Genomic DNA, 22,537 nt, shown 5'->3' on the forward strand with positions numbered 1-22,537 from the left:
TCTAACGGCTAAGCACTATTCCATTGTATATATGTAACACGTCTTCTTTATCCGATCATCTATTGAAGATCACTCAGCTGTTTCCATGTCTTGGCCACCATGAATGACGCTGCAATGAACATCGAGGTGCATATACCTTTACAGATATCTGTTCAAAATGTTTTTGGTAGATACCCAGAGGAAGGATTGCTGGGTTATATGGTAATTCTATTCTTTGTTTAAGGAGCCTCCAGTCTACGGCCATGCTACCCTGAACAAGTCCAATCCCGTCTGATCTCGGAAGGGTTGGGCCTCGTTAGTACTTGGATGGGAGACCACCTAGGAAGACCAGGTGCTGTAGGCATGAAAAATAAAAAATTAGAGATCGTAAGCTGACAAGGTCCTTGCAATCTGTGAGGTCAACCAAGGGTTGCCTCACCTGAAAAAAAAAAGGAACCTCTATATGATTTTCCATAGTGACTATACCAATTTACGTTCCCACCAGCAGTGTATGAGGGTTCCTTTCCTTCCCACAACCTCTCCAACCAACACTTGTTACTTGTCCTGCTGATGATAGCCATTCTCATAGGTGTGAAGGGGTATCTCACTGTGGTTTTAATTTGCATCACTAATAGCAATGTTGAGCATCTTTTCATGTTTGTTCATCATCTGCATGTCTTTGGAGAAGTGTCTGTTCAGGTTCTCTCCCCCTTTTAAAATTGTTGAGTTGTAGGAGTTCTTTATATATTTTGGATATTGGCCCATTATTGAAGGCATTGTTTGTAAATTTCTTCTCTCATTCGGTTGGTTGCCTCTTTGTTTTGTTGATGGTTTCTTTTGCTGTGCAGAAGCTTTTTAGTTTGATATAGTCCCATTCATTTATTTTTCCTATTACTTCTCTTGCTTTTGAGGTCGAATTCTCTAAAATCAAGGTCCATGGGTTTAATACCCGAATTTTCTTCTATGCAATTTATTGTTTCAGGTCTTATATTTAGGTCCTTGATCCATTTAGAGTTAATTTTGGTGTATGATAACAGATAGCAGTCTAGTTTCATTCATAAGATGGATCTTGAGATAATCATAAGAGAAATAAGTCAGACAGAAAAAGTTGAGAACCATGATTACACTCACATGTGAAATATAAAACAAAGCAACAAATGAACAAGACAAACAAAAACTTATACACACAGACAACAGTTTAGTGGTTACCAGAGGGAAAGTGGGGAAAGGGGGAAGGTAGATCAGGGTTCAGGAGGTCTAATATATGGTGATAGGAGATTTGACTTTGAGTGATAAATAAAGAATAAAATATAAGACCATGTATTACTGAATTGTACACTTGAAACCTATATAATTTTATTAACCAATGTCACCCCAATAAATATAATTAAAAAAATAAAGATGGGAAAAAAAATATATACTAGGGAACTCCCTGTCTTTCCCAAGGTCCCTGATCTACAACATAGCAGAGCTGTAGTGGAAATCAAAGACTTCTAGTTTGGTGCTTTTTAAAATAATGGAAGAAAAACAGATGCATTTCATACCATAGCAAAATGAAAGTCTTTCTTTGGTTTGGTGGAACTTCCACTTTCATCTTAAAAAAAAAAAAAATGAACGAAAATTTATTCAATTTAAAAAGTTAATATGTGTACTTTTTTTAAAGATAAGAATATTTCATAAATTTCTCTCCTACTCCTGCTCTCAATCTATCCATTTCTTCCTTTCCATGAGATAATGACGGCATTTTTATCATTTCCTTGTGCATACCTGCAGTCATTTTTTTTGCATAAGTAAGCATATTAATAGAAACATTCTTTTCTCCACTATCTTTGAACCACAAAGGTAGTAGCATCCTATACATACATCTCTGTAATTGTACTACTTTAATTTTAATTATAATTTAGTTGTAATTAAAAAATTAATAGACTTTAAAGATTTTTCTTTATTATAAATAACAAAATTCCTTTTTGTTTTTAAGAGCTGCATATTTCATTCTGTATATCTATCACCTAGTTAGATTTGTCCCATATAGATGAGTAATTAGTTCCTCTATTTGCTATTAAATATTGCAAAGAATAACTGTATATGTCACTTTATAAAGAAATAGATCAGTGAATAAATTCTAAGATGTAATGAACTAAGTCAATGCAAAAGGTATTTTTCTAACTTTCACAGATAATGCCAATTACCCTCTATATGCTTTGTGCCAATTTACATTCTACCAGAAACATAAAAGAATGCCTTCATTCTCACCAAGACTATTATATTCAATATTGGAATATTTAGAAATTCAGATGGGTGACAGATAATATTTCATTGTGACTTAAATCCACTTTTCTCTAAGGAAGTTGGAATTTTCACATTCTTAAGAGCCATTTACATTTCTTTTTCTGTAAACGGTCTGTTCATATCCTCTGTCATTTCCCTGACAGTACTGTTAGTATTTTAACTTGCCATTTTGCACTTTTTAGTTATATTTTAGGAAATGTGGCCACTTCTCTTTAATAAAAATTGCAAACTTTTTTCAATGTTTGAAGTTTATCTTTTGCTTGTGTGTTTTAAATGTAGTTAAATTTATTAATAATTTTATGACTTCTAGATTTTGTTTTAAAGGTTTTCTCTTATAAATTCATAAGAAAAACTTGTGTTTTCTGCATACCCCATTGGCTTCATATTTTAAATTTAAATATTTGGTTCATTTGACTATGCCTTGTTGTATGATGTGAGGTATGAATTCACCTTTTCTTTCCAGATGGCTAACAAGTTGTCCCAACAACATGTATTAAATCTTTTCCCACTGATCTGAGATGCTATCCTTATCATTTCCAATATTCCTGAATTTATTAAGTTTACTGTTGGAGTTTACAACTCTGTTCATTCTATCATATCATATACCAACAGAGCCTTTTTCAGCGAGGGTTCTGTGAGAGAATTAAACTCTAGAAAAATGATATGCCAACTATTTTCTTAAATATCTCGAGTGGTACTTTCCCGATTCTCCTGAGGATGGTACATAACTAATATTCTAGATGCAAAGAAAGTTAATTCATCATATACAAAGGCTGAATAAGGGCCACCCAAAGATACTATATCCTAATACCTGGAACCTGTAAATGATACCATATAAGGAAAAAGGGTCTTTCCAGATGTGACTAAGTTAAGGATTTTGAAATGGGGAAATTATTTATCTTGGATCCAGGTGACAGCCCTATGTGCTATCAGAAGGGTCCTTATAAGATAAAAAGCGGAAAGGGAGAAGGCAATGGAGCTCGAGATTGAAGAGATATGGCCATAAACCAAGGAATGCTGGCGGCCACCAGAAATTGGAAGAAGTGAGGAAATGATCCCTCTTACCCTATCCCCAAGGCTTTAGAGAGAGAATGGCCCTGCCAATGCCTTGACTTTGGTCCAGTAACACTGATTTCAGAATTCTTGCATCTGGAACTGTGAGAAAATAAATATCTGTTGCATTAAGTCACTAAGTCTGTGGTCATAAGAACTTAATATACAAAAAATATGACTAGGCTTATGGCACATAACCAAACAATATGCCTACACATTTTATGACACTGGAGCTTAATTCAAAGTTATTTTGGTATATACGAAAGTTATCTATGCAGATATGTTAATCTTGTGCCACAGTATCTTAGTGAAGTCTCATTATTTTTAATCGTTACTCCGATGACTTTATTTTGGGTGGCAATTCCAGGTGTATAATCATATGATGTGCATGTAGGACTTTTAACTTCTCTTTTTCATTTTAAAAAACTTCTAGTATTTTTCTCTCATCTGGTTCCTTTCGCCACAATGCTAAATAATAGACATGACAATGGGCATCCTTGCAATCTTCCTGACTTTTTATGCAAATGCTTTAAAGATAAAATAATGCTTTTATAAAATAGGAGACATCTGGAATCCACATATTAAAAGGGCATGCCATGGGCCAGGTTTCTTCATACTTCCCTCTCCCATATCCCTTGTTCTGCTTTCAACTGAGAGGAGAATAAACTTTCCAAGTCTATTGTATTCTTAACTGTTTTCACTTGTACCTACATTTTTTTTTTTAAATAAGTGTCATTGCCATGTTATTTGGTTTGTAGATATTCAAAATTCCTATATCTTCATTGTGAAGTGCAGTCTTTGCATTAAAAACATGACTTTGTTCATCTAAGTTAATGTTTATGTGGACTGATTCCTCTGGTCTGACTTAAGTATTCTGCTTGCCTTTATCTACCTTAATTTTTACTGTTCTTTAGTTTTAACATTTCTAAAACATTTGTTTTTTTTTTTTTGCATATATCAGAGAATAGAATTTTGCGCTATGATTTAGTCAGAAATCCACTTTTTAAAAACCAACACGAGTTAAGCCCAGTCACATTAATTTTTCTGTTGACTGATTCTCTTCAGTACAATGTTAAATGATGATTGTGACAGTGGGCATCTGATACACATTTTAACTTGCTTTAAAAAATTTATCATTAGTTGTTACTTAATATTTCTCTATGTGTAGTTTCTATGTATATATCTCTAATCCAGAAGTTATGTTTATAATTATACCTCTGTGCAACTTTTCATTCACAAATCAACTTATATAATGTTTTTTATTTCTATATTCAAGATCTACTAGTTCACTTTTATAAGCAATTATAACATTAGCATATTTTCTATTACTCTATCCCGTTTTTTCTTTCATATTTCAGTTAATATTTTTCAGTGTTTTTCTATGTACTATCAAATTCTGCTATTACTTTTATAAGTTGCAGTTTTAATTGATATTATATGACTTGGAAGTATTAGAGAAAGTGAACAAACTTACAACTATGAAAACCTAGGAAGAAAAGGGGAGAAAATAGGTTAAGGTACTGTATCATTTCTATTTTTAGGGAATATAGTATTTACATTTTGTTCTTTAACTCTGTCACATTTGTTTTAGTCTTTATTTCACAGTTAAATCCTTCAATGCTCACTGCTTGTCCTTCTGTGATTTTTCCAGTTATTTTCATCTGAATGGCAGTAGTTAATTTTCTAGGAATTTTTTCCAAGATGAGCACACTTGAAACAATATTCTCGAAGTTTGAAACGGTCTTTATGCCTACAGACAGTTTGACTGAATGTAAAACACAAAACACTTTTTTTCCTAGAAGATCTTGTATACGTCACTCCACTGTCGACTGGCTCTAAAGGTCTCATATTTTATAAAAGCGTTAATTTTATCTTTAAATATTTATTCTTTTCTACTATTCTGGGTTTGTCTTTAGTGTCTCTCTCTCTCTCTGCTGTTTTAGGTCTTTCCCAGAGTTCTTGCTTTCTGGAACACAAATTTTGCTCCTAGAGTTGATTGCTTTATTCATTTTTTCCCTCTTCTCTTTCTGCCTCTATGTCCTTCCATCTGTCTGTCCATTCTTCCCTCAGAAGGAAGAACCTATACAATATATTTTCAGTAATATTAAGATTCAGATATAATCCCCAAACTCCAAAATAGGCAAAAGCAACTGAGACTTGGCAGAGGCATGTGAGGGTACATAGAGAAGCAGTCCTGGAGAAATGCAGTGGTCAAGGAGCCCTCAGTGTGGATCCTGGAAAATGATGGCCAGAAATATGCTCCGGAGGTATATAATACCCCCTAAGTTGCTATGGACCTTTTTCTTGTAATTGCAGCTATGGGAACAGAACTGGACTGAGTTGTCATCAGAATGAATTAGACTGTCAGTTTTAGAGTAGAGAAGGTGGGGTCTACACAAAGAATACACAGACAAGGCATTTCTACAGGACGTATTTTGTGACTGAGACAGCAGCGAAACAACTCCTTTGTGAAGACTGGCAAACCTGGAACAATACCCTGGACTTTCCCTTACTTTTACCCTCCCTACCAACATACACACACACACACACACACACACACACACACACACACACACACACCCTCTTAAAAACAGCTTACCAGGTAAAACTATCATATTCAGTCATGAATAATAAAAAGAGGAACTAGCATAGCACTGATAACAAAGATACTCTATGAAAAGATGTTGAAAAGAATAGCAAAACATATTAACTGGCAGCAATTGATCACCAGAAAAATATCACTAAAGTATACAAGGAAGAGGTTGGAAAATTAAACATTTTCATGTTTGTTAGCTATTAGCTTTTCTTCTTTGATAAAATGCATGTTCATGTCTTTTCTACAAATGAGTTATATTTTCCATATTGAATTACTACCTATTAAGAAAATCAACATCTTCCTTGTTGTAGCTACCAAATAATAATACTTAGGTTTTGAAGTGCCTTTTAATTTAATTTGCGGATTTTTTTTCCTCATTGCTAAAACATTTAGAGTACAAAATTATCAGTCTATTATTTAATGGCTTTTTAAAGAGTTGCTTTTTAAATAAAACTCTAAATTTATCATTCAATATTTTATGAAGATGTTTTAAATGTCACAAATCACATCAACCCTATGCTCAAACCCACCAGTGGTTTCTTGTCCCAATTATAACATCTACAATTTCAAATTCCTTAATATGACCTGTAAGGCTCTAAATGTCTGGCCCTTCTCTCTCTTCAGCCTTACCACAAACCACTCTTTCCCTCACTTTCTCCATACAACACATGCAGTTTTTTGCAATGCCTCAAACACATAGTTCTTGCTGACCCGACAGCCATTTTTTAAAAAAACCTGCCAATTACTGTTGATACACAATCTTATACTAGTTTCAGGTGTACAACATAGTGATTAGACATTTGTATAACTTAAGAAGTGATCGCCTCAATAAGTCTAGCATCTATCTGACATAATATATAGTTATTACAACATTACTGACTGTATTCCTGATGCTATACTTTACATCCCCATGACTGTTTTTATATCTGTCAATTTATACATCTTACTCTCTTTCTCTTTTGTATCTCTCCCCTCAACTCTGAACCCCGCATCTGGCAACCATCAAAATGTTCTCTATCTCTATCTAAGAGGTATTTTGCTAAGTGAAATAAGTCAGAGAAAGACAAATACCATATGATTTCACTTATATGTGGAATATGAACAACAAAATAAATGAACAAACAAAACAGAAACGAAACAGAAGACAACAGCCTTTTCATTTGCTGTTCCATTTTGCTGCCTGGGCCACTCTTCGTTCACACAGGGCTCCTGCTTCCATTATTCTGGAGGTTTCTGCTTAAATGTCATTTCCTTGGAGAAGTCTTTCCTTATCTCCTTCTCTGAAACAACACTCCCAGCTCACCATTATCTTTTATCTACTTACCATATTAAATTTTTCTTTTTAGAACATGTTGCTTTTTGAAATAACCTCATTTATTTACTTGTTTATTGTTTGTCTCCCACGATAGGAAGTAAAGTTCAAGGGGGTAGGGACTTTGTCTCTGTCACTGTTTATGACAGTGCCTCAAATAATCTCCAGCAGATAGGTGGTGCACAAATGTATTTTTAAAAATGAATAAATCAATGATGTTTCCAATGTTAATTTAAAACATTTAAAAACTGCTAGAAAACTGCCTCTATTAGTAAAAAGAAAGCATAAGAAGGCAAACTAGATCAAAAGTCTGCTTTAGAAGTTTTGCTTTTAAAGATTTCTTTTATGATGTGTTAAGCATTTTCAGAGCTCATCAGTACATGGATAACATCACATTTATTCTGTGGTGAAAGCGGATCATATTTCTGATGGAAAACAACTTAAGTTTGATTTACACTTGCCTTACATGCTACATTTTTATAAAAATTGAGATTTTATATCTATAAGCTCTTTGAGAGAAAGTATCTGTACTAGACTGCAAAATCCCTGCCTTAGTGTTGTTTAGCTTCTAGTACAGGCACACAATAAATACGTATTTTACATAATGCATTAGAATATTTAAGTGTTATGGAAATGGAACAGGGTTGCAATTTAAAATAGAATGGTCACATAAGCCTTATTGAGATGACATTTAAACAATGTTTGAAAAAGGTTTGTATACTATCAATATAGTCAAAAGAATGCATTTCAGGGTCAAAGGCAATTCTAGAAGAGGAGGTTCAAAATATTAAGGAAGGTTAGCATCATAAGATAAATATACAATCTCCCAAAATGATTATGTTGGAGAATTTAAAATTCATTTCGATGGAATGATATACTTAAGAGTCAAATTAATTTACGTAGTCATACTTTGTGTACTGTATATATCTTTTTTGGTCAAGTAGACAATCACAGAAAATACACTATAGAAAAATATATCTACAAAAAAAATCCATGGAATCTATACTAATCACAACCTTTTCCCTTTTAACACATTGGTCCATTTATTTTACTATTTGCTTCTTTTTAATTATTAATTTTTTAAAAATTTTAATTAGTTTCAAGTATACAGTACATTGGTTAGACATCTATGTAGTTAGTAAAATGATCACCCCAATGGCTCCCTCCCTCCCCTGACCCTCCACCTAGCCAACGTATTTAATGCTAACTGCATTCTCTATGCCATGCTCCCTATCCCTGTGACCATCCATCAGCTATTAATCTGTACTTCTTTAACCCTTCACTCCATTCTCCCAGCCCCCCAAACCCCTCTGTCCATCACCAAATTGTCCACTATATTTGTGAGTCTGTTTTTGATTAGTTTGTTCTTTTTATTCCTTAAATTCCACATATAAGTGAAATCATATAGTTTTTATCTTTCTCTGACTTAAATACCTTCTAGGTTCATCAAAGCAATATCTTTTTCCATCCCCTTCCTTTTCATATGTAGGGGTCTTGTTTTCTTATCCTTTCAGCTATCTTTTGGTTGGAGCACTTAATTCTTTTCCACTTAACGTACTTATTGACAGGAATGTAGTGGTTACCATTCTTTATTCCTGTTTTTGATACATGTTTTTTCTTCTTAAAGAAGTCCCTCTAACATTTTCTGTAATTCTGGCTTCATGGTGATAAATTCCTTTAGCTTATTTTTGTCTGAGAAGCTCTTTATCTGCCCTTCAACTCTAAATGATAGCTTTGCTGGATAAATCATTCTTGGTTGTAGATCCTGGGTCTTCATCCTGTTGAATATTTTTTGCCAAGCCCTTCTGTCCTGCAGAGTTTCTTTTAAGAAATCAGCTGCCTGTTGCATGGGCGTTCCCTTATATGTAATTATTATTATTTTTTTCTTCCTGCTTTTAATATTCTTCCTTTGTATTTAATCTTTGCCATTTTAATTTTGATGTGTCTTGCTGTGGGCCTATTTGGATCCCTGATTTTTGGAATTCTCTGAGCTTCTTGGGGTTTTATGTCCATTTCCCTCCCCAAGTTAGGGAAGTTTTCCATCAATATTTCTTCAAACAGCTGTTTAACATCTTGATTTTCTTCAGTTATACTGATCAGATGTCTATTTGGAGCCTTAACAGTATCCTATATCCTCCTTAAATTATTCTTATAGTCTTGGCATCTTTTTTCTTGCCATTCTGATTGAGTGTCCTGATTGGCTTTCCTGTCCTCTAGATAGGGTATTTGATCATCTTTTCTTTATTCATTTTATTTGTTCCTTTGTTTATTCCATTTAATATACTTCTCATCTCAGATGATGTATCTCCAATTTAGACTTGTCCCCTTTTATAATTTCCATTTCTATTTTTATGTTTTTTTATCTTTTTGTTGAAGTTCTCACTGACTTTATCTACATTTCCTATAAGTTCACTGAGCATCTTTATAACCAGTGTTTTGAACTCTGCAGCCGTTAGATTACTTGACTCCATTATATCTGGATCTCTGTTGTCTTCTCTCATACAGTTTCTGCTTCTTCGTCTTCCCATTTTGGCTACCTTTCTGTGTCTGTTTCTATGTACTAAGCAAAGCTCCTAAGTCTCCCGGTCTTATAGTGTGGATTTGTGAAGTAGGTTTCCAGGGCACAGTCCTGAGAGGGGTTCAGCTGCAGGCCAAACTTAGTCTACCCGTCCTGGGCCACCTTTTAAGATTCAGCGAGCAATCCACAGATGCTGTGTTTATAGTTGCCTCAAAAGGCCATACCAGAAACTGAGGCCAGCTGCCTCCAGTGTGAGTCTCAACAAAGAGCACCTGACTCACTGAGGACACACCTGGACGTGGCTTGGATGAGGCCAGAGTTGGGGAGGTGGGGTTTCACGGAATCCTCTGGGTGAAGTGACCTCTGTTATCCAGTTTGATGACATCAAGGCTATGGCCACGCTGTGTCCAGGCACTGAGAATGGGGAGGGCTCAAAAGGAAAGAAGGGATACGGCCGGCACTTCTGTACCAAGCAAATCTTGCCTTGGCCTTCACTCCGACAATATCTACCTGTAAGTCCCTGGTGCCCCCTGTGTGCAGCTGAAGAGACACTGGAGCTCAGAGTGAGCAGGTCCGTCACTGTGAAAATCCGCTCGTGGACACGGCCCCTTTAAGAGGCGTCTGCTGCTGCTGCAACCTTTGTCTCACTCAGTTGCTCCGGCTCTGGACAGGCAGCCCCGCGTCCTTGCCCCATCCTACTTTCTGCCATTACAGGGTGCTTTTTTGGTTTTCTCCGCAGTTATAGGGTTTGTTCATCTAGATTCCAGGTGATTTTTCCTTGCTGCTGCTCCTTGTTTCTGCCACAACTTTGATTTGGTTGCCAGAGAGATGAACAGATCCTCTATCATCTATGCTATTTTTTCCACTGTTGCTTTTCTTTTAATATCACAATTAAAGGTATGAATTAATACTAAAATGCATTAAGATTAAAATCACCATTAGAATCCTGCCACATTATTTGCCTTCGTAATGATTAGTTTTCTGTGTCAACCTGGATAGGCTATGTTAAAATTATCCAGTTAAATAGTAATTTAAGTGTTGACATGGAGGTATTTTATAGATTTTTAAAATAGATGTTAACATCTACAATCTGTTGACTTTAAATAAAGATTATAGTCCATAGCCTGGGTGAGTCTCATTCAATTAGTTGAAAGGCCTTGCGAACAATGTTAAAATTTCCCTGAAGAAGAAATTCAACCTCAAGACTGAAGCATCAGCTCCTTCCCAAGAGTTTCCTGTCTGCTGGCCTGCCCTACAAATACCATCCTTGCCAGCCTATAATTGTGTAAACCAATTCCTTCAAATGCATCTCTTTACACACATGCACATGCAGACTCACATATACATATTCATATATCCTTACTGGTTTGTTTCATTGGATGATACAGTCCTTCTCAAACTAAATTAGAAGCTACTCGAGAAAAGGCACTGTGTCTTATTGTGATTCCTATATCTAATATAGTTCACAGCACGGTGCTTTCTTGAAAGAAAAAATACCATAGAAAAGCATTTTAATTCCATAGTGGAAGATAATTTTACTATTAAGTATTAGAAAAAAATTATCATATAAACATTTATAACTTTTATATGACAAAAATCAAATAATTATGAGATATGTATAACATTTATAACTTTTATATGACAAAAATCAAATAATTATGAGATATGTAACAAAGTTCTTATATCTAACTGAAGAAATTACAGAAACAAAATCATAACTTCTTTACGTAGAAAAATCTACTTACTTGGCATTCTCTGAGTGTTTAAAATAATACAAAAAAAAACAAATCGAGTGCTTCATGTGCATATTTTACTTATTCCTTATGACAACCTGAGATGAGTAATAGTCATATCCCCATTTTATGGATAAAGAAACCAAACAAGAGACATTGAGAAACAACGCTATATATTCAGGAGTGAAGCCGTAATAAGACCAAAAGGACCCAGAAAACTGTGGTGCTAGGCATGGAGAATACAATAAAACAAAGAAACTAAACAGACTGCCTTCCTTTCCAGAATGTTATTCTCATATAGTTACAGGTACTGTAGAAGAGAAAGTAGGTTTTAATGGTGGTGCAAAAAGATTTTTAAATACCTATTCTTAATTACCTTTACAAGGGTTCACAGGTTAAGGGAATATAAATGAAATCAAAGTGGAAAGATCTACCCTCTATGTAAATTTAAAACAGTGAAAATGAAAAATTACCTCCTAGACATCCTTTCTCAAGAAACGCCTGGAAGACTGGCTCCACAAAAATGTGAGAACAAAACCTTTAAAAAAAGGTTTAAGAAATAGGAGTTTCAACACAGGAGAGGAAAAAATTCCATGGGAGAGGAAGAGCGATCCCAGAAAGATACCTGTGCTACCAGGGATGGCAGCCAGGCATACTGTAATAATGTGATTCAGGAAGTTGAGGGCTATCATCATCAAGATTCCCCACTGGCTATTTTAATGGCTTTTCCTCTCTTCTCTCTCTCTCTCATTTCTTGACCAGTCTAGCAAGAGACATCGATTTTATTGATATTTTCAAACAACCACTTTGCTTTCATTAATTTTATCTATTTTTTGGTATTTCCTAAACACTGATTTTTGCTTTTATATTATTTCCTTGTTTCTATGGATTTAATTTGCTTTTCTTTTTCTTAAAATTATAAATTTCTCTCTAAGCACTGCTTTAGCTACATTCCACAAGTTTGATGTTGTGTTTTATTATTCAGTTCAAAATATTTTCAAGTGTTCCTTATGATTTCTTCTTGACTCATAGGTTATTTGGAAGTGTGAAATTTAATTACCAAATATTTGGAAATTTTTCATATTTATTTTTGTTAATTAGCTTGTAACTTAATTCTGTTTTTTACAGAGAACATATTCTGGATGAGATCAATCTTTTAACATTTACTGAGACCTGTTTATGGCCCAGCATACAGTCTATCATAGAATGTTTCATGCATTGTGATAAATATTGTATATTCAGTTGTTATTCGGTATATGTTCTATAAATGTCAATTAGATCAGATTGGATTTTACCGTTGTTCAAAGTTTGTTTTAGTTACTGATTCTACCAGTTCTGGGGAGAAGAAAGTTGAAATACCTAATTATAACTGTGCATTTGTCTATTTCTCCTTTCAACTCTATTCATTTTTGCTTCATATATTTTAAAGATTTTTGTTAGCTGCATACACATTCAAGACAGTATGTCCTCTTAATGAACTGTCATTTTTATCATTATACAATTTCCTTTTTATTTCTGGTATAGACATCTTTATTCTTGTTCAGGTATCTACTTTGTCTAATATCAATTTAGCCACTTCAATTTTCTGATGGTTGATTTGTGTTTGCATGATACATTTTACTTATAACCTTCCTGTATCTTTATATTTAAAATAAACTTCTATTTAGTATACCAGGGGTTGGCAAACTATGGCCCAAGGGCCAGCTTGTTTGTTTTTCTGTATATAAAGTTTTATTAAAACACAATCATATCTACTTCTTTACATTTTGTCTATAGTTGTTTTTTGAGCTGCAGAAGAAGTAAGTAGCTGTAGAAGAAACTCTATGGCCCTCAAGTATTAAATATTTACTATCTGGCCCTTTCATAAAAAGTTTGTCAACCCCTGCAGTACAGAATTGTTTATGGGGTTATCAGTCTAACAAAATATACCAATTCCCGGGAGTGTTTTGACAATTTACATTATATAATATTTACATTACATAATATAATTATCATATCACTGGTTATAAATCTACCATTTAGCTATTGGTTTTCTATTTGGTCTATCTATTCTTTTATCCTCTATTCCCACAGTCTTTAGAAAAAATTCTATTTTTCAGTATTCCACATTATGACCTCTATTGACTTATTAGCTATATATCTTTACTTTATATCATTAGTGATTACTCTGGTTTAGATGTACGTCTTTAACTTATCACAGGTTACCTTTAAATAATACCATGCCACTTCCTAAATAACATTTTTATAATATTATAATTCCACTTCTCTCTCCCATTCTCTGCACTCTTGCCACACATTTCACTCTACATATATTATAAACTCATAATACTTATTATTTTTATTGCTGTTTTTGCTTTAAATGGTCAATTTTTAAAAATTTAAATTAAAGTTATTTTATATTTACTCATATAGTTGCCATTTCTGCAGCTCTTCATTCTTTTGTGTGAATTGTGTTCTATCTAGTATCACACTTCTTCTGCCTTAACATTTAACATTTCTTGCAACACAGATCCATTGGCAATGAACTCTCTTAGCTGTTTGGTTGTTGTTCTCATTGTTTTGTCTGAAATGCCATTATTTTGGATACTTTTTGCTGGATACAGAATTCTAAGTTTATAGTTTTCTTCTTTCAGGGCTTAACCTCTTGTAAGACTTTCTGATTTTCATTGTTTCTGATGAGAAGTCAGTAAATTTTTTAAAATAATTAATTTTTTTTTTCAATTACAGTTGGCATACAAGAAGTCGGTATTTTTTTTTCTTTTGTGTTTTTTATGTAATGTTTTTTATGTAATATTTTTTCTCAGCTCTTATGATATTTCTCTTTAATTACTGGTTTTCTTGGTGTGGTTTTCTTTTCTGTTCAGAGTTAGTTAAGTTTCTTAGATTTGAGTTTATATTTTCATCAAATGTAGACAAATTCTAGCCATTATTTCTTCAAATAGTTCTTCCTCCTAGAACTTAAATTATACATTCTTTCAGATCACTGAGGCGCCAGTCTATTTTTTTGTTTTTAGTTATCTTATTCTACAATTCAGATTGGATAATTCCTTTAAGTCCAATACCTTTATATCTGTAGTGTCTAATACATTGCTAAATCCATCCAGTGGATGTTTCATTTCAGATGTGGACATTTCCAGAGCTAAACGATATATATCTTATGATGCATTTCAATATTTTAAGTCCTTGAATACGTACATGATTTGTTTTACAGTTTTTTGCTAATTACATCACCAATGTCATTTCTTGGTATGTTTCTATTGACTATCTTTTCTTGGTTTGGGGACAGACGTCCCTAACACCGTCATGCTTTCATCAAGTATCTGAATTTAGTTGTCTTCCCATCTGGTTCTGTATTTCTAGTCTAAATTTGGATAAAAACTCATAGGAAAAACAAGGTGATTGACTTTTCCTAAACCTCAACAGCAAAATAATCTGTTATTTAATAATCACAAGTCTCTATTTTAATTTGAGCCCCTTCATCACTGTATGAGTTTTTCTTCACTTGTGTGACGGCAATTTGATTTTCATAATGTTCAGATCCCTGTAAAGTGTTTCCTCCATGCTATTGCAAGCTTGTTGACAAAGTACATGAAAAAATTGTGACCATTTCCATTTTGTTTTCTTCTACTTTATCCTGTTACTTTTGCTATATTTTTACTATACTACTCAACTGAAACTAAACCAATGATCTAACTACTAGCTCTAATCACCCTTTCCTATTCCTAATATTCTATGTGCTTAATGCATGATGATACATGACCAAGTAGGCAAAATACCCCGTTCATAAGGATGTTATAGTTAGAGACAAGGAAGTAAAATAGCCTATAGTACTTTATAATAGCGATATACAAATAATGCTAAAATATATGAACCATATATGCAAGCACAGAAAGGTCAAGTAAGCCTTCTAAATAAACAGAATTATCACTGTGATGTCCACTATTCCTTATATCTCTATGAGAAAACTGTTTGCTCTTTTGGATAAATTTTTTTCCTTATTTAATAAAGCAATGAAAATTATATAAGCCAATACTTTTCCCTTTTTTTCTTGATTTCAAACTTTCAGACAAAATTAAAGTGAACAAATAGAGCCAAAAAAATGCAAAGTAAATGCTTGACACATCCACCTCCCTGCGCTTCAGCTGACTGCTTCCAATTTATCAAAATACATATTTGTTCATTCACTTATTTGGAATATAATATAGAAGCAATACATGCTTATTGTAGAAATTTAGGAAAAGTACAAAAAAGAACAACAAAAATAAATTCACTCATAATGTTACACTAAAAGATAATCTCTAGTACATTTTGATGCACCTGTTTATAGACGTTCTCTTTTTAAAAAACAAGAATGTAATGCATTATCTCAGAATAGTTCATTCTATGAATATACATTTATTTAACTCCTATTGTTGGACAATTACACTGTTTGCAAACATCATGACAAAATAATTCTTTATAATACACTTAGAAGAAATTTCTAGAAATGTGACCTCTGGGTCAAGGGGCACACATATATGTAAAGCTTTAGTTAGAGTTTCTTCCAGAATGATAATACCACAATGCTGGATAGTACAATTACTGTGTCCCTCTCCAAGGATCAAGTCTAGTAGAAACTATAGGGAGGAAAAGACGAGAAATAAGAAAATTTGAAAACTTCTAGGGACGGCAAGGTTGTGGAGAGGACTGTTTTGAATTAACGAATGTCCTTGGACCTTGGAACCTGGGGGTTCTAGGGCAGGAGGCTGTGGGAAGACAAAACAGAAAATAAACTACTGTAGTTCTGCTTTTCTGCTTTGGATTCTTCCCTGTCATTGCCTTGAGAAGAAAACTGACCCCCTATCTGCAGGAACTCAGAGTGCTGTACAAATCTTCTCAAGAGTAAAAAGAGTACTTAAAAGAGCTGACAAAATCAGGTGAGGACTAACTAACCTTGGGCAGTTATTTTCCTGCCCTTCCCTACCAAGTAAGAGCTGATAAATTACAATCATCAGCTTTGGATGCTGCTTCTCCATGATGAGAAGAGGGAGTGGGAGGAGATAGTGAAGCAGATTTGAGGTATCATTTTGTTGACTTGATAAATTACCAACCGTGATTTCTCAGGTGGACTGGGGCTTTTCTACCTCCCTCCTTTTCTCTGAGCTCACTCAGAATAATATGAACTGGGTACTAGTATCTTCCCATATGTAATGCCACACAGAGTAGCCAAAACACCCCAGGGAAAATGATCTTAAAGAGCACAACTATTTCCAAAGAAAAATAACATTATCATGCAGATTCTAAGAAAAGTAGAAATGTTATATCTGATGGTCCAAGAATTTAAAATTAGCATAATAAACATACTAAAAGAGATAAGGGAACTATTAGTGATATGTAATAAAAACAAGAAAACAAAGAAGCAAGCATTTATGTAAGGTATGAAAAATCCAATACTTGACACATAGAGACTGAATAAATAGAATCAATGCGAGGAATAAATTAATGAATTTTAAGATCAGTTTGAGGAAATCTTCAAGACTAAGGAAAGGACAAGAAAATAGAAAATATAAAAGACAGGCTAAGAAATTATCAGTGCTAACATTTGAATAACAGGGACACAGAGAGAAAAATAAAAATATAAAGAAGAATATATTTGAAGAAATGATGGCGATAACAGAACAAAAGGACCATGGATTTTCAAAGTATCAAAAATTCAAAATCTAGAGTTTTATATACAGTTATGCAGTCTTTCATATATGAGATTATGATAGTACTTTTAAGTATAGGAGGCTGCAAAAAAACAGGTGTTGAAGAAATAATCAAATAGAGAAAAACATTCAGAAAACGTTTAAAAGATGTATAAAGAAATGCTGATCAAATATCTTTACCAAATTTGTTGTCTTTAAAAATAGCTAACAGCAAAGAAAAAAATTTGACTACAATATTTTAGAATTTAAAGTAGATAACAGCAACATGATAGAGCTGGGTAAAGTGAGGGAGGCGAAGGGACGTCAGAGTGTACAAGAATCTTTTTAGGAGAGATACATAAATATATTTTTTTAAAAAATAAGAAAGGATTAAAAAGAAATGAAGATACACAAAGTGTGTGAGAAAAACCGAAGGTAGTAGAAACTCATTCTTTTGTTGAAATATTTACCTTTCATATAATCTTGACACATGTAACCAGAAGTATGACAACAGTTTTAGGAGATATAAAGAAGTCAATTCAGGACATTATTAACCCAGGTTTCTGGTATTATAAGAAAGTAGAAAATCTTTGGATTACAGGATTAATGTGGCAGTGAGTTTAAGTGAAGCAATACTGGGCAGACCAGAACCTACTGGTCATAGTTAGGGCACTGAATCCCTGGTTGGTTCCAAATGTGGGGTGACCAATACATGGCTAAGTTACGTGTGGACATCGAGATTGTCTAGGCGTTTCCTGCCTCAAAGGAAACTGCGTCTGGGCTACACTGCAGGTGGGAAGACTATGAGCTGTCATTTGTACTCATGGGAGGGGGACTGGAAGAAACTGAGTAAAAATCCTAAATAGACTACAAAGCATTAAAGACATAAATAGCTTTCAAAGAAATATCATAAAAATCCTCAAAGCCAGATTGGTTTATATAAATTTTAACAAACATTTAAGAAACAATAAATTCATACCATATCAAGTTGTTCTAGAAAACAGAAAAAGAGTAAAAGCTGCCCATCTCATTTTATAAGGCTAGCATAATCTTAAATGCAAAATCAGATGAGAAAAATAAAACTTATCACACATTTTACTCAAAAAGGTAGATTCTAAAAACCTAAATAAAATATTTGCTAACCAAATACAGTAATGTATTAAAAATAATACACTACAATCAAGTGGCATATAAACTAGGAATGTAGGGGTGGTTTAACATGAGAAATTCTAACTACATAATTCACAACATTAATATACCACAAGGTAAATATCATATGATTATTTTAACAGATGCATAAAACACATTTTATGGGGTTCAATAGCTATTTATAAGAATGCAGAGCAAGCTAGAAATAGAACATTTCTTAATTTGGTCAAGGTTATATATTGAAACCTTCAACAAATGTTATACTTAAGTGAGAAACTAGATGCATTCTCTTTAAAACTGGGCATAAATGAGGATGCCCACTGTCACCACTACTGTTTAACACAGTTCCAGAGAAACGGACCAAATATATGAAAAAGAAGAAAGAAGTAAAAGTATGGGATGGGTAGAAGTAAAACTCGTTATTTATAATTGATACATGATCATTTATCCAGAAAAAAGAACTACCTATTAAGAATAAAAGTTCGGCAATGTTGTTAGAACAAAGATCAAGTATCAAAACTTCAGTAGCATTTCTTTACATCAGCAATATACATCAAGAAAATATTTAACTTGAATATTTAAAATGTTAATACCTACTTAAAGAACATTATGCAGAAAATTAGAATGTTGAAATAATGGAAGTAGATAATTTTTAATACCTAAAATTGACAGGAAATGAATATCTAGAATATGCAACAAACTCTTAAAAACATTAATCAAGAGACAGAAACCAATATAAAAAACAAATAATGTGAACAAGCAATTTCAGAAGTGGGAAGTCGAAGGCCAACAAAAATAAAAAACGATACTCAAACTCATTAGTGATGAGGAATTCAAATTAAAACACTGACTACAAAACTGCACGTGCTAGACTAAAAATATAAAGCTAGATGATGTCAAGGGTTGGCAGTGATGAACAGTTTTCTGCTGGTGAAAATGTGGACCAAAGTATTTACCTGGTAGAGCATCTGGTAGGACTTGGTCAAATTAAATATAAACATATGTCCTACTACCCAGCAGTTCTGATACTGGGTATATATCCCAAAGAAATCCTAACAAAGTTCCATAAAAGGACAAGTATGAGGACATTCATCATGGCATTGTTTGTTGTGACTGAAAATTGGAAGCAATTTGGGTGGCAATTAGAGGAAAATATAGATAGCTAAAACATAGCAGCTATAAACCATGGAATATAATGTAGCAGTTAGTGCAAAACGACAATATATATAAATGAGAAAAAAATAAGGTTAAGTAAAATAATATAGTAAGAAACAGAATGAGATACATAGCACAATTCCATTTATGGACATTAAAATTTCATGTACATAAATGAGGAAGGGGCAGGGTTGAAATACAGTTGAGACAAGCTCAACCATGAGATAACTACTGGAGCTGAGAGATGGGTATAGGGAGATTCAAAATACTATTCTCCCTTTTCTTTTTTATTTGAAAATAATAGTCATTTTACCAAACTACAAACAGAAGAGAACAGTGCAGTAGATATTATTTTAGACTGTTATATTAGAATGGTTTCCTGTGGGTCAAGGTCAGGAGAATGGGAGTGGAAATGACGATAAAGAAAAATATATAAACAAATAAAATAAGCACTTTGCATGGGCCAGTGATAACAGTGTGCCACAAACTGAAGATTGTGATTTACTCTATTCTTTATACAAAAGGTTCATTAAAAAAATAATTCCTTTTTCTTTTCTTTAATCAGAGGATCTGTTTTAGACTGTGGAGATGAAGGAACTATAAAAATAATTGCCTAATTATTATAATTCGGAAAACAATTGAATAGCTGTTCCAAGTAACCAAATCACCATATATAATAATAGAAATGATTTAAAAAATAAGTAATATCTTTTATATTTTCACAAGAAGTCATTTCTGACAATAATATTCATCACAGAAAACTAGCAAAATCACTAAGCTGCTAACCACAAATTAAGGAGAAAAAATAGATTCTAAGTACTTACATTCTGAAAGAATAAAGAAAAACAGAACAAAGGGATAAAATTTCCCTACCAGAGGCTGTAAACTGTTTTATTTGGTTCACACAATGGCAAAAGTGGATTTTTTCCGAAGGCAAAATTTTATGCTAATATTGAGAATTTAGAAATTTTCAAAACCTATATTTCGGTTTCTTCTGAAAAAAAATAGGGTATGATTTTACTGGTCTCTTATTCCCACTTAAAAAGGATTCTAGAGATGAGCATAAGTGTCCCATATATAGGTCACATACTCTCTAAGGTTCCATTGTACCCACCTGCCACACACATTATTTTTTGCACTTTGTATCCCCCATATCTCACTCAAAATTTTACCAAAATGTATTAAAATTTTTACTTAGTAATGTAAGCATCTAATCAATCACTTGAGGCATGAATAGAACATGCTAAGTGAAAGGATATGGTAGGTCAAGACAAATCTTTAGGAACTCAAGAAATAGTGAAGAGGTTTGGTAGTCAGAGATAATACTATGAGTATTTGAAACGATGACAGTGTTTTTTGCAGTGGTTAAAGAACAAGTTCCTAACATGGTTATGAAACTGATTAATGAATTAATTAAAAAGAAAGTATAGTGGATAGTAGTTTTTGTTTAATTATTTTTTCAAATTAACCTCTACTGAGTTGTGCTCACAGTTTGATGAAAGCTACTTCATGTCTCCATTCTTCTTAATTGGTTTGCACTCTTTCATAATTTATCAATTTTATCAACTGCTTGTTGTACCTGAAATTTGATACTTCCTGTCAAGATGGTGTTAGGGCATGTCTGAATGTGAATAAATGTGGTGGTGAGGTCAGTTAGATAGGGTCAGTGATAAAAAGCAAGCAAGTCTAGCAAGTCCAATTACAAAATAGCAACTGTGACTATTTAAATGAGATTACTTATGAGGCTACAGTTATTACTTACCTTGAGTTTCTATCTTTTAAATACTTTGTCTGTAAACCATATAACCTTCAACATCTACTTCCCACATGCAGAAACTTATATCTTCAATAAGCATCTAAAAGAGAAACAAGAAAATATCATAAATTTGATGTTATAAATAGTTTCACTTACTTTAAATATAAAAGCAGATCTTGAAATTATTCTTTATGACTTTGTTTAATAAGTTTGGGCAAAGGGAGGTGTGTATCACAGGACATGTTTTATGTAAATAAATGTAATAATAATGAGAAAGTTCTGTGGAACATATATTTTGATCCATGTCATAAGGTTTAACACTTTCTATAGTACTAATTTTATATGACTACCTAGTTTCTACGAACATTTTTAATATAATTTAAACCACATTGAATCTGATGTCCTATGTACATATATCCACATTCTAGAAAGTAATTTCCATGTTCAAAACAGATAATTTAAAAAATGGTCTCGATTATATTTGAGTTACCTATAAAAGCCCAAGTCATAGAAATAAACCAGCTAAAAATTCTCTCCTCATGAAAAGATCAAAATTTTATTCCCCTTATCACTTAAACTGCCCAGCCAGCACTTTACACCAACCCAGTGAAATTTAGCAGAGGTTTTTAGGGCGAAATTGCTTCTCATAGACAATTGGGAATATCCAGAGAAAATGTTCTTTGTAGAAAGAACTTGATTCTGATTTCCTTTGATTTTTTAAATCAGCCAGAGACAAGCCATTAGGGAAACAGAATTTGAATGTTACAGCGTCATACCTTTAGTATGTGGTTTTAAGTACTATGGATTCCCAAGCCAAATAATAATAACTTTTGGATTAGCAACATCATTGTTCTTTTCGGTCATTAGTGTAGATCTCTATTTCTCAATTACAGCTGCACATTAAAAACACTTGGAACTCTTTTGAATAATAAGACTCAGTCTAATCCTTAGATATTTTGATTTAATGGGTATAATGTGGGGCCAGGGCCCAGGCATTTTTAAAAAAGCATAAGGAAACATATCTGTTCTTCAGGTAAGAAACAGTCTCACTCCAACAGTTTTTATAGATTAACTAATAAGATAATAAATTTTTTAAAAAATATATGGTCTATAAAGGTCTATGAAAACTGAGATACTTGCTAATCTGACTTCAAAGCTTCTATGACACACATAAACACACACAACCCTACCTCAACAACTACGTAACATCTTTGATTATGTGATTCTAAGCATGATATAAATAAATGGTGGTTGTAATGAATCACAAACTATAATGCACTTCAGGACCAAAGGTACTATTTTAAAATACAGAAAATCTAGGCTAAGGTTAC

The 22,537-nt window shown here is 33.2% G+C and overlaps 1 long non-coding RNA gene across 1 annotated transcript in view; it reads right to left on the minus strand.

Annotated features, from left to right (window-relative positions):
* Positions 1-22,537, minus strand: part of LOC107513935 — a 176,588-nt gene that overhangs the window by 13,754 nt on the left and 140,297 nt on the right. The window contains exon 2 of the long non-coding RNA XR_001597648.2: positions 21,213-21,306. This is a non-coding gene — a long non-coding RNA (uncharacterized LOC107513935). The remainder of the gene's footprint in view (positions 1-21,212; positions 21,307-22,537) is intronic.

This window comes from Rousettus aegyptiacus, unplaced genomic scaffold (genome assembly GCF_014176215.1).
Source record: "Rousettus aegyptiacus isolate mRouAeg1 unplaced genomic scaffold, mRouAeg1.p scaffold_m13_p_2, whole genome shotgun sequence".
NCBI lineage: Eukaryota > Metazoa > Chordata > Mammalia > Chiroptera > Pteropodidae > Rousettus > Rousettus aegyptiacus.